Raw genomic sequence first — 13,799 nt, 5'->3', positions numbered from 1 at the left:
AAGTTTTACTCAGACAAAATTATAAGGCAGTTGAATATTGTGGAAGGAATAAAATAAAAACTGTTTTCTAAGCCTAGTTTTGCCATGTGAGAGTAATCACATTGCTCTCTGAATCTTAGTTTCTCACAAAATGTGCACTAAATTTTCACTGTTGTTTTCAAGTTGATGTTAATGTCCTGTGAAACTGTAGAGATTTTGCATGGGGTTGCCATTATAAAGAAATTTGTTTATTAGAGAAAAATTATTTTTGTTATTGTTTCAAAATTTATGTAGTAAAATGTATGTCATGTCCACCCATATATTTAATGGATGCTATCTTTTAGAGTGTTTTTAGAGTGGATTCTGATATTTTCAGATTCTCAAATCTGATATTTTGAGATTTTCAAACTGGCAAAGATCCTTATTATTATTATTATTATTATTATTATTACAGAAATAGCTATAGATTTTTTTTTTTAACAGAGGGGCAATTTGGTATTATTTTATGTCCTTGTCATGTTTAAGAACTTTTATTTTTACCCAGCAAGCATTAATGCAGATCATAAACAAATCATGTGCTGTTTCCATTTCTCATGATATAGGGCTCAGATGGTCCTTTAGATGACAATAAAGGCCTTGTAATAAAGTTCTCTCAGAGAAACCAATAGTAACTTAAATAGCACAATTTTCTCTCCTGAGTCTCAAAATATGCTTTGGGCAGATTTGAATCTTGGATGTTTTATCTTTTTTCTTCTCTTGTTTTTAGAATTTGAGGCTTGTGCTACATGGGGATAGTTTTCTTTAAACAATAATTCCGGCCAGGTGCGGTGGCTCATGCCTGTAATCCCAGCACTTTGGGAGGCTGAGGTGGGTGGATCACCTAAGGCCAGGAGTTTGAGACCAGCCTGGCCAACATAGTGAAACCCAGTCTCTAGTAAAAATACAAAAATTAGCCAGGTGTGGTGGTGCACATCTCTAGTCCCAGATACTCGGGAGGCTGAGGCATGAGAATTGCTCGAACCTGGAAGGCGGCGGCTGCAGTGAGCCCAGCTTGCTCCAGCTACACTCTAGCCTGAGCGACAGAGTGTGAGTCTGTCTAAAATACATACATACATACATATATATATAATAATTGCAAATGTGTCACCCTAATACATCAAATTTATGGAATCTAGTTATAGTACAGCTATAATTTAGAAAGGGTAGTTTACAGTATAGAAATCTCTCTTTATAATTTTCTTTTACAGAGCGGGGAATGAAATCTTAATCACAGGAGTATTTCACATTTGGGTAGTCATTTCTGTGTACTCATAAATTACTAGCTTGTCATGATACTGTCATTTTTTATTATGAAAATTCTGATTTGTTATTTTTAATTATTGATTTTGCTCAACTGAGTACTTCATTAATAGCAATATTTGTGAAGTTAACTTTTGTACATGATTAGTAAAACAAATGATAATTTTAAGCCGTAACTTGTCTCTTGATGCTTATAATTTTTCTTATAAGCATCACTCCGTATATTGGGGAATTCTAATTTACAATATGGCATAACAGTACATTATTCAATATTGTTTGAGAGCCAATGGATTTTGATTGCCTGATTTGCTTTTTTAACTTTTCTTCTATGATTACCTTGTTATTTAGCATTTATGCAGTCCCAAGTGTAGGTCTCTCTGGGAAAAGCACTCATTTATTCACTATCCTTAATAATCACTCATCTTAGATTGAAGTTTTGGAAATCATTGGAAATCATCTTGTTTTCCAAGTTGGGAAATAGTGATGGAAAATTTGCTTCAAGTTATAATTAAACTAGAGATCTCTATTTGGGTGATGCCTCTCTGTTAAGTCACCGCACTTTAACAGTAGGGTATTGTATAAGTATGCAGGCCTGGGAGTTAGTAGGAGACCTTGTGACCTTTAGTGACTTCGTTTCTAAAATAAAAATTATCTTCAAATTCTATTATTATATAATTTTTGTAGTAACCTTAAATATTCTCAAAACGGTTTCAATATATTTATTTTCTTTTTTGGTTGGGGTGGGGGGAGTTGAGATGGAGTCTCGCCCTGTTGCCCAGGCTGGAGTGCAATGGCACAATCTCGGCTCACTCACTGCACCCTCCACCTCCCGGGTTCAAATGATTCTCCTGCCTCAGCCTCCCGAGTAGCTGGGATTACAGGCACCTGCCACCACGCCCAGCGAATTTTTGTATTTTTAGTAGAGATGGGGTTTTACAATGTTGGCCAGGCTGGTCTCCATCTCCTGACCTCATGATCTGCCCTCCTTGAACTCCCAAAGTGCTGAGATTACAGATGTGAGCCACTGTACCCAGCCAATATATTTCTTTGTGCAAACTTAATACAGTGTACTTGGATGGATACTGATAGGATTTACTCAGATATTTTATGATATTTTTAGGTTTTCATGTTTATTCACGCTTTATGTGTCTCAAACTAGGGCATAGAGATAGACAACGTGCTAATTTCACTCACATCAGAAATAGTCTATAAAAAAATTCTTAGGACCTGTACAAATTCATGAAAATTTTGAAGAGCTTGAAAAATTTGTATGTCAGGAGTAATTTATTTATGCTTATAAGAGAAATCATTGTTTTCCTGGCAAAAATGTGTGTGTATGTGTGTGTGTGTGTAGATTTGTGTGTATGTGTACACTGAGAGACTTCAGTTCTGTTCAGAAAATTTTGAATGTGATTGACTAAATTTATGCATTAAATTTTCCCATTTTGTCCAATCTTTATTTCTATCAATAGATGTTTTGAGGGATTTAATTAGACTTTAATTTGTATTTTACAATTTCATATAAATTGAGAGGAAAAGTCTGCCCAATTGAGAGGAAAAGTCTGCCCAAATATGCTTTCCTTATTCTCTTGACAGTTTTGGTCTCTAAAAGCTCATTCTTGTCATTTATTTACAGTTTATTTGAGAAGCTAGTGCAGAGTATGACTGGTAAATGATGTCATCCTTTTATCTTCAAAGGAATTACCAAAGATGTGGAGATTTCCCTGCTTGAATGACAGGAGAAAGACTTATATTGTGCCTCACAGTACAGTGGTTTGGGAAATGTGTGTCTCATGTAGACCCACTTCCAATTATCCTGCATTTCAGATGAAAACATTTGGGGTAATTATCCAGATAATTTAAACCATTTTTAAGTCATGTTTTTAATTGGAAGATAGCCAACTATCCTGTCTTTGAAGTCTCCATTCTTTATGTCACATGAAGACTGTCCATCTCCCTGGTATAGTTAAAATAAAAGAAAGAAATGAAGTGATTGCAGCTTGAGTTGGTTTTATGAACAGACACGAGTATGCTGCCTTATGCTCTCTGATCTTGCAAGCACTACTCTCTAGGGCCTTTTACATGGGAGGACATGATAGGCATGTATACAAAAAAAAAAAAAAAAAAGGACTATTCTATATTGATTGCCACAAGTAAATGCTTTTATCAATCTCAGGAGGGATGGTTTCTGAAGCATAGATATGTTGTAAAAGGATGGCAGCAAAAAGGTTTTCATCTCATTTGTATTCCTTGATTAAATTTGACAGAATAGAAAGTCATTGGTTTGTAAAGAAGATAAGGAAACCTGTGGACAAGAGTCCAATGACATAGTATAGATAGAGAATGAAGAACATTTTAGTTACAATATTATTACAGAAATCTTAAAATTATGTTTTGGGGAGGAACATTCCTCTGAAGGAACTCGGAGTAGAATCTTTCTGGGTAGTTCACTTTCTATTCTGCATATAATAAAGTATTGGTTCTCATTGCTATTAAATAAAACAACACTAATATCAGTGTTTTATGTTTTTACTAAGAATTGGGAAGATAAAACGTGTCAGAAGAAAGGAAATAAAATGAGCTCTTTCAGTTTGAAAGAATTTTTTCAAATGCAGTAAACAAGAGACTAAATTATAGCACCACATTTTCGGGTGTGCTGGTGTCAGCTGATGCCTGCCATGAGTTCAGAGATGGATGGTGCTTTTCTGTTACTATATCTAAGGGAGATGATAATAGCAATGTGGTCTGTATTTTTAGTTCCTTATTATAAGCATGGTATTGTCTATTTTCTTTTTAAAAGTGTGTCAGATTTCCCTCATGCTCTATGGTTTGTTTCCTGCTTAACTTCTTGACAATCTGCTTAAAACAACGTTGGTATATTTGTGTCCAGAGGATACAAAAATGTTTTAAAAATAGAACAGCAAACATTCCACCGTAAGCTTTGAAAAAACTTCCTGAATTATGGTTTTGAGTTTCAACCAAGACGTGGAGGCTATATTTATGGCTGTGTGCATGTTTGTGCATCTTTTTGTGAGTGGAAATTCATTACTGTACAGGACATGAGCTCTTTCCCTAACACTTGTGTTGAACGGTTAATGTGAGATGGTGGCACTCTGAAGTACAAAGTAACAGACAGAATTAAAGTTCTTGATGCATGCTAGGTCAGTGAAGCTTTGTTATTTATTTCCTGTGTGGAAATAAAAGGCACTATATGCAGGTTAAAGTTTTGCATTTCCAGGGCCAGGAGTGGTGGCTCACGCCTGTAATCCCAGCACTTTGGGAGGCCAAGTCAGGCGGATTACCTGAGGTCAGGAGTTTGAGACCAGCCAACATGGCGAAACCCAGTCTCTGCTAAAAATACCCCGTCTCTGCTAAAAATACAAAAATTAGCTGAGCGTGGTGGTGTGCACCTGTAAACCCAGCTACTCGGGAGGCTGAGACAGGAGAATCACTGGAACCCAGGAGGCAGAGGTTGCAGTGAGCCAAGATTGCACCATTGCACTCTAGCCTGGGCAACAGAGCAAGACTCCATCTCAAAAATAAATAAATAAATAAATAAATAAATAAATAAAGTTTTGCATTTCCTTTTTCTTGTCACCTAACTTAAAGACATGTATTTTTTCTTTTTTAGAGAAAAGGTCTCCTTTTGTCACCCAGGATGGAGTGCAGTCACTTAACTTTATAGAAGCCTCACAATAGCTCTCTACTTGAAGTTAATTATGTAGGACTACTTTATGTAGATGACCTTGCAAAATTTTATTGCCTACAACCCCCTGGAATTCATTTAAAATTACTATTGACGCAGGTGGACGTGAGTTGAATCACATTATTTCTGTTCATAATGGGCTTTATGGTAAATTCTTCTTTAATGTGTTTACAATATTTGACTACTGTAGCATTTAAGAACTAGTCTATACCAGGTTATGAACATTTGGGAAATATGAGATCCCCCAAAAAACTGACATGATAAAAGAAATACATTTTGCCTTATGTGTTGAATAGAGAGGGCTAAAGTTAAGGGGGGAAGTAAAAATACTAACGGGCTATTTTTTTTTTTTAATGGAAAGCAGTACAATTTGTGATGCATACCAAATTTTAATTTTGTGTTAATGGACAATATAGGCCCTTGGTAACATTACCTTTCTTTTTTTTTTTTTTTTTTTTCAACTGCTACCCATGAAGAGCATAGGCAGTATGCCCACTTAAGTGTCTTTTTGCAAGATTATACATGACTAGAGCCCCAAAGGGAGTTCTAAATCTTAGTGGAGAAAAAGAGTTCTTTAAAAACAAGGTTGTAAATTTGCATTCATTTCCCTCTTAGAAGCCTGGTGTTCATCTCATATATGGATTAGGTGAAAGCTAAGTGACAAATCACCTGTTTGGGAAAATTTCTTAGTAGATAAACTCTCTCCAGATAATTTAGGATTATGTTTCAGACTATCAGTTTAGGCTCAGAAAAGCGAATGGTTTTATATTATGTTATAGCAGCTTCACAGGGTAGGATTTAATACATTTTTATGGATAAAATGAATAGTGTTCGATTATTGGATCTGAGTTAGGAGAAGAAATTTTCCCTTCACAGTCACATGGTTTAAGATCTGGAATCCCTTAAATTTGATCTGGGACATTCACCTAACTTTACTGTTCCAATATGCCAAGACAAAATTATTTTGTGAAGGAAAGTTATTTAATTTACAAGTTAATGTCTGTTGCAGAAATATTTCACATTGCTCAATCAAGAATTACTCAACATTAATTTCATATATGTAGAAACATTCTTTGAACTTTAAGTTATTTGTATTCTGTACTTATGTTTTGATATTTATACTTATGTTTTTATATATTTTCCTTAAGATAGTTATGTAGTAAAGTTTATAATAAACCATTTTGGGCTTGGAGCTCAACATCCAGACCCAGAAAGGAATAAAACTTTTTTGTGATTTCTGTTAATTATAATTCATGACACTGGTTAGTAAGATATAATCTATATTTGTGATCATTCCTGGTATTGTTTATGTTTTCTTGGAAGATAATATATTATTTCAGTGAATAAAAGCTATTCTAAATATATGAGAAAAATTATTAAACTGTCACAATAATGGATATGGACTTGAAAAATACTAGTTTTGAGGTTTTCTTTAATGACTGATTCCTTTCAATTGTATGGAGAAACAGAGATTTGAATAAGAATATCATTTTCCCTAGTGATGTCTTTATGTCTAATATCCATGAACAGATAGGATCTTTGATGCTTTACTTATCTTTGCATATTTTAGTATAGTTCAGATCCTAAATACTTTTAGGAGTCTCGGTCTGTCGCCTAGGCTGGAGTGCAGTGGCATGTTCTCAGCTCACTGCAACCTCCACCTCCCGGGTTCAAGCGATTCTCCTGCCTCAGCCTCCTGAGTAGCTTGGACTACAGAACCATCATGCTCCGCTAATTTTTGTAATTTTAATAGACACAGGGTTTCACCATATTGGTCAGGCCAATTTTGAACTCTTGACCTTGTGATTCGCCCACCTCGGCCTCCCAAAGTGCTAGAATTACAGGCATGAGCCACTGCGCCCGGCCCCTGAAGACTTTTTAAGGGCCCTTTCCATTAACTTCAGTTTTCCATCATATAACAATAGCAACAAACAATAAAAACAGCAATAGTAGTCACAGTCATAATGTGCTATAATGTACAAATTCAGTTCAATTTTCATATATGACCTTACTTGATTCCCCTAACAATCCTGTCAGCATGTTCAGTTATACCCACTTTACAGGTGATGACTCAGAGAGATTTCATGAGGTGGTCAAAGTTGGAGGGCCATATCAGTGATGGCTCCTGAACTCTGTCCCAGGTCCCCGACTCCATTTTCAGTCCTCTTCCTATGAGCTCTGTGTAATAAAGCTTTGTGTTATAGAGATATATGTACTTGATTGCCCCCTTACTAGTTGTTAATGAAACACCTTCATGTCTAGACCTATGTCTTACTCACTGCGTAAGCCTATGCAATGCTGACTTGTCTTCTTTGCACAGTGAAATTAAATGATACTTTCTTTTAAAACTTAATTAAGATGCTTTTGTAGTTCATAAGCATGATGATTGAGTTTTCTTGCTCTTGTATGAGATGTGCCTCCCTCAAACCTTAGAAAACTGACTTGAAAAAAAAACTTAATTATGGAAGAAAAGTTAATAGTTAATCATGTAGCTGTCAATGAACATGTTAAATTGTACTGAAAATGTTTTACACATTTTAGATGTTTGTTCTTTAATTTGGTCTTTAATTCTTCTTGGTAATACCTTATTTATGAACCACCTTACTTAAAATACCCCGTGAAGTCACTCTCACCATGTTGTTTTCTTTATAGATCATTTAAGACTGCTATAAATTATTTGCTTTTTCTTTTTTGCTTACTTCCCATCACCTCCACTAGAATGTTAGCTATATTAAAGTTGTTTCCTGTTTTGTTCAGAGCTATATATCTCCAGTGCCTAGCTAGAATATTGCCTGGCATTGTAGTTCAATAAATATCTACTGAATGAATGAATATCAGTTGCTTTTAATTATAAACTTCCATCTTCTTATACATTTAAACAAATTTGCTGTACAAGGTACTCATTTGTGACCCTTATTTTGCTGGTGAATGCTGAATTGACTCATGTGGTTTGTATGCATGAACTATTTAGTGATGATATAAGCTTGGCAAACAAAAATAAATATGTGTGTTTTTTTTTTAATTCAGGAGATTACAAAAGTGTAACAAAACCCACTTGAAAATAGTATGTTTAGAAGCGTATAATTAAATCTGTGATTGTTTAAAAAGAATCATAAAAATTCTTCTAATCCAATGTCTACTCTCATTATATCTTGAATAAATCCATTGTGAGGAAACTAATAGAGATACGTATGTTTTGTGTGTATATCTTTTTGTACTTGAGATATGGTTTTCAATTGATTTTTATAGATTATATCTCTAGTAATAGCACAGTGTAGTGGGGGTATAAGATATACAGATTAGTTTCTTAAAATTTGTGACATTTGTATTTGGAGAATATAGAAAATCATGTAATTTAAGTTATAATATATTCTTAATGACTGGAAGTGCCACAGACTTCCAGAATTAATGTAAAAAGCTGTATCAACAACAAAAAGCAATAATAAACATTAATATAATTGAGTGTTAAGTACTGAGAAAAGTCCTCGAGAAAATTGGTTTGGTGTGGCTGCAGGCCAGACTATGCTTGTTGCCAGCTGATAGTGATCAAATGTAATACATCAACAATCTGTGAGGTTTGTGTCTCCAAACCTAGACTGGGGTTAAGAATCTGCACTAGAAAGTGACACTTAACAGAAGACAGTGTACTGTATTCTGTAAATAAAAATAAAAAACAGTATTGTAAAGAAAGCCATATATACTTTGCTAAGGAAAAGTTTATGCAAATCAAGACAATATCTCAGTATCTGCTGCAAATTGAGACTGGGAAATATTTTTGGTGCAAAATTTCAGCAGAAGAACTCAAAGTCTATTCAGCACACATGAAACTAGTAAAATTTACTTAAAAGTTTAAGCTTTGCATGCTAGATTCTATAATATTATCTGCAGAATTGGAAATACTATAGCATGACCCAGAGCTTTGAAATGGACAGCCAAATGTTGCAAATAAATCTTTGGGAGTTTATTATTAGCCAACAAAATTATTGCTCACTAGATCCGAAATAACAAATCTGTGGCCTTGACATTTAATCAGAGCATGAGACGCATCTATTGAATTTCATATTTGAGATTATTACTTTACTAGAGCCCCAATTAAAGCATGTAGATTCTAAGATTCTGTTCAGATAAGGTAAAATACAGAATGCTTGTTATACATGCACAGAATCTTTTTATTCATTGTTTTCATGTTCCATTGCCCCTTCTTCAACATGCTTATTTTGAGTTTTTACTGAACAGAAATGACTTTAATATAAGTATACAAAGAACTACCCAGAATTTCTTTTTAGAGACAAAGGAGGTAGGAGGTTGAATCTGCCCATATTCCCCTGTGACTGATCAGTTGAGTATAAACTATTTACAATAGAATGTTGAAAGGAATTTTCTACCTGCTGTAGGGCTGGCATTGTAATATAAGGCAATTTTACATGCCCATATAATTTAAATTATTAGACTTTATATAAAAACTTTTCTTCAAAGTCTGCCTAAAAAGAAAGAAAAAATGGGAGAGGAAAGAGAGAAGGAAGAAGGGAGGGGAGGAGAGACAGAGGGAAAGGGGAAAGAAGGAAGTTTCTGAATCTCTCCCATCTATCTTTTTCACATTCTAGTGAGAGAAATTCTAAGTATTGTCTATTCATGAGCATCTGCAAATCACATTGCAGCTTAACTGTCTCTCCTCTGATTTAATAGAAACTTTGATTGTTTTCTAGGATTTATATCCAGAGTAATTGCTTTTGCATTTTAATATAGAAAGAAGTAGATTGAATAAATGCATAACATATTAGAAATGCTATTAAGCAAATGATTCTATGTGGTACTATCGAATGAATGTTTTCCTTTACTCTTCTAAACAAAACACACATTTCTCCAATTATTTTTAAATTGAGAACAGTGGAAAAGAAATCTATTTGTGTGTTGATTCTTTTTTTTTTTTTTTTTTTAGTATGATTAAATGGTACAGCAGAAGTTTTATACAGTATAGTCAGGTACTTTTCCCTGCAAGATCTGTAAGGACAGTTTTTATCTGCATCCTAGATATACAGTATTTTCACACACCGAGACTTTAATTCCTGTTATCTTAATGTTATTTATAAGTCCCTCGCATCTCTTAGCAGCCATACTTCATCAACTCTTGCTATATTTGAGTCTCTGCCTCAAAATAGCGAGCCTTTATCTCAAGCCTCGGGTGGTGAGAAGTTCATGAGAAGTTTACACGTGGCAAAAATGGTGATGGTAGAAGACATATCTGTTTTTCATTTTATTTGTGTGTTTTTAATTGGACTGTTTTTCTTAGAGAGTTTCTCAAAACTAGTGAGTTTCTAGAGAGAAGAGATTTCTATTATTTCAAGGGATGATAGTTAAGATCCTTCAAAAAAGTTGACCTTCCCACATCAGACCAACGTCTGTAGAGTTTGAACAGTTGTCAAACTTGCCCTTAAATAAGGAGAACAATGACTTGAGCTTTAATTGTTCCACATTCAGGGCTTTAAATGTTCCAGATACTTTGCCTCTTCTCTTAGTTCCCAGTTAAGAAGTAAGTAGGTAAGGGATGAGTATTCCTCCCATTTTATTTAGCGTGTAGGTGCTAATTTGTCTGCTCTAATGTGCACCAATGTTGGTATTATATGTTCTAAGGTCCTCTGCTGTATCCTTGGAAACAGACTATGTTATGTATTACTGTGAGATTACAAATAATGTTTCTAAGAAAATTAGCTGCCTATTATTTGTACTTGCTCTTGTTTCTGATTCAGAAAAATAAGCGTGCCCTTGCTGGTGCGTTAAGAATTGAGGTGTTGTGTATTCCTGGGAGTGTCACTCATAGATTTGATACATACATCAGTGGAGTTAAACTGGCTAAAAGAGCTGTCAGTGAGAAAAAGTGGGGATGCTATAAAAGGCAATGGCCCTATCACATTCATGTGACTCAGGCAATCTTCATCTATTTCTTTTATATTTTTATGGATTTTTTTCTTTTCACCATTTGCATAAATTGGTAGTACACGTAATATAAATGCAAACAACAGAGAGCAAGCCCATTTTTAAAGCTATGAGAAAATAGACCTGTCAGGAGATTTGTTCAATTTAGGGTGGGAGGAACAATAAAAATACATGCTGTATTTGTTTCTTAGAAAGTACTCTAAGGGTGTTTTCCCCCCAGCCAACTAAATTGCATGTGGCAGTTGCTACAGCAACCCATTTTTTGTGATTTGCAGAATAAGGGAGCAAACCAGATGTCAATTGTTAGTAAGTTTTTGTTGTCATGGAAGACGTGAATGTATGCAGTGTCATTTGGCCAGTTTATGTACTGTTGTGGTGTATTGTTCTCATCTGCTATTTTCAACATGCTGTCATGAATTAGTATTCCTTTCTTTGGATGCATAATTTCTGAGTTTCTGAGTTTTATACATGATGTTAACTGAAATAACTAGATGTCAGATTCATAGAATGTTGTTGCAAAATGAAGGTTATTTGACATCTGTTTTGTAATTTTTCAGCCTATTGACATAAGAATTCTTTATTTCATGAAGAAGACTCAAATTAATTTTTAAAGGGCACTTCAAAGATTTTGTGTTATTTTATTTGAAAATACATATTTGCAATCTACAGAGTTAAGAATATATTATTGTCTCAATGAGATCTTTAGTAAGAAAGTAGGAAATAGCTCTGGACTGGGAGCTTCTGAAAGTCTGTGGTCATGCCTCTGCTGTCTGTATTCTGGCAAGTAGATTCACATTTTAGTCCCAAATCACTTGTAAGAGCTATTATATCTGGAACTCCCCATCTCTTCTTTTTATTTTTCTTCCTCTTTTGTGTGAGGGACTGTCCCCTTTTCTCTGCTTTTCCTGTCTTCCCCACTGTTCTAGAAGCCATGACCCTCTCATTCTAAATAGATTTTGCCCTCCTTCCAATGGGATGAGAGCCTGGGTATTTGTACGCATATTTTTAATTTGATAAGAAGTGTTGCTTACAGCTTATTGTGAATACATTAACATCTCATTGCTTGTGGCAAGTCCTCCACACTTTTCATCCCTACTATTAATTTTCCTTTTCTTCACATTTAAAAATTTTTCTTTAGCATTTGTTCTAAAAAACCCCGAATCAAAAAGACTAGATAGGGGGATTAATGATGAGACTTTTCTATTATTTAGCATGATTTAAAATTATTGCTGGCAACCATACTAAGTAGTTTCACATACAATATCCCCTCAGCCTTTTAAAAAATTGATATCAGCTTCAATAGAAGTGATGGTATTAGTTACTAAAGTGACATCGTATCAAAATATATAAACATGGAGCATTAACAACAGAAGTGAGAACAATTTCTAGAACAAAATGTAGAGTTTGGTAAATCTAAAGCAGATAACAAAAGAAATTGTTTCATTCTTTACAATAAATTTGAACTGTGGATTACAGAACTAAACATTTACAGGAAAATGGGACACACAGGGAGTGGGAGAAAGAAAATCATATGACTTTTGTCTCTCCTGTACCTGGAGTTTCATCATTTCCAACTCTGCAAAATTGGCTCAAGATGTGAATAGTAAAGGCGTATGTATGTGCATGCATGCATGAATGAAGGCATCCTCCAGCAAATTTGCCTTTCAAAAAAGTTGCCTGAATATAGGCCCAAACTCAGAGATATGAAGAGTGTTAACCTGGGGAAGTGAAAATGAAAATGTAGCTTTTCCCCCACATGCATATTACAGGAGTATCACTTTTCAGTATTCTCATTTTGTTTCACACTTAACCCCAAGATTTCTTGAATTGAGAATTCAAATGCCTTATTTTGCTCTCTGGTACTCTCAAAATGGTGTTCAATAGAAGTAGCCTAGTCATTAAGGGATCAGGCATGGACTCTCATTCTTTCTCTGCTGCAGCCATTGTTTCCTCATCTACTGAAAGGTGAGTGATGATAGTATCTACTTCAAAGGGATGTTGTAAAAATTAAATAAAATAATGCATTAAAGGTTCATAGTATAAAAAAGTTCTTCTGCACCAGACACATACAAAGTGGTTACTAAATGTTAATCACTATCATATTAAGAAGTCATCATATGGATAAGAACTCATTAGAATTTGCTGTAACTTAAACTTATAGGTGAAAATATTGGAACAGGAGAAATGGCAGAGCAAAATAAAACTACTTAAATGCCATTTTGCTCTGATTATCATAAAAGATTGTAGAATTTTGCTTGCCTAGTAGATATTTTTCTGGTTATTTCTATGAAAATAATTCTAAAAATGTATCATGCTATTTACCATGTTAGTTATATGACATGTCTTAGAAGAAGAAAAAGTCCTTGGAAAGCAGGTGCAAATCAGTGTGACTAGACTTAGTTAATTATTTATAAACTGGTAAAAACTATTAGTAGTTGTCAAATATTAAAAAAAATCCAGTATTGGTCTGTGTGTGAAAGTATAAACGTATGCATGTATGCTTGTTGGCAATGGAATAGATAAAGAAGTACAATTATAACTATAAATCTGCAGAAATGCTAATACAGGTTTTTTGAGTTGTTATTACTTGAGATATGGTTACATTTTGTAGGAAACAAAGTCTAATATATATTGTTAAAATTTAACAACATTCATTAGTACTCACACAAAGTTCTAATTAGAGTAAAAATAAGAGAGAAACGAAAACTGTGAAGTCACTATGATAAATGGACACTGTAGTCTTAAAAAAGACCATGTTATTGTCAGCAATGTTTAAATTTTAGCAACTCGGGGACTTGAGTGCTGGTTGTCCTATACTATATGGTCTACAATGGGGTTTTAATTAACATTTAAAAAAATAAGTTTACAATGAGATTTATGA

General features: G+C 34.3%; 2 protein-coding genes and 1 pseudogene across 16 annotated transcripts in view; 2 read left to right on the top strand and 1 right to left on the bottom strand.

Annotated features, from left to right (window-relative positions):
* IMMP2L (inner mitochondrial membrane peptidase subunit 2) overlaps nt 1–13,799 on the top strand; it is an 870,942-nt gene that overhangs the window by 427,422 nt on the left and 429,721 nt on the right. The gene's annotated exons all lie outside the window — the stretch shown is intronic.
* LRRN3 (leucine rich repeat neuronal 3) overlaps nt 1–13,799 on the bottom strand; it is a 33,474-nt gene that overhangs the window by 8,032 nt on the left and 11,643 nt on the right. The gene's annotated exons all lie outside the window — the stretch shown is intronic.
* Nucleotides 7,343–7,419, top strand: LOC114677291 (small nucleolar RNA U13; annotated as a pseudogene).

Source organism: Macaca mulatta, chromosome 3, assembly GCF_049350105.2.
Source record: "Macaca mulatta isolate MMU2019108-1 chromosome 3, T2T-MMU8v2.0, whole genome shotgun sequence".
NCBI lineage: Eukaryota > Metazoa > Chordata > Mammalia > Primates > Cercopithecidae > Macaca > Macaca mulatta.
This window is presented reverse-complemented; position numbering and strand designations above follow the sequence as displayed.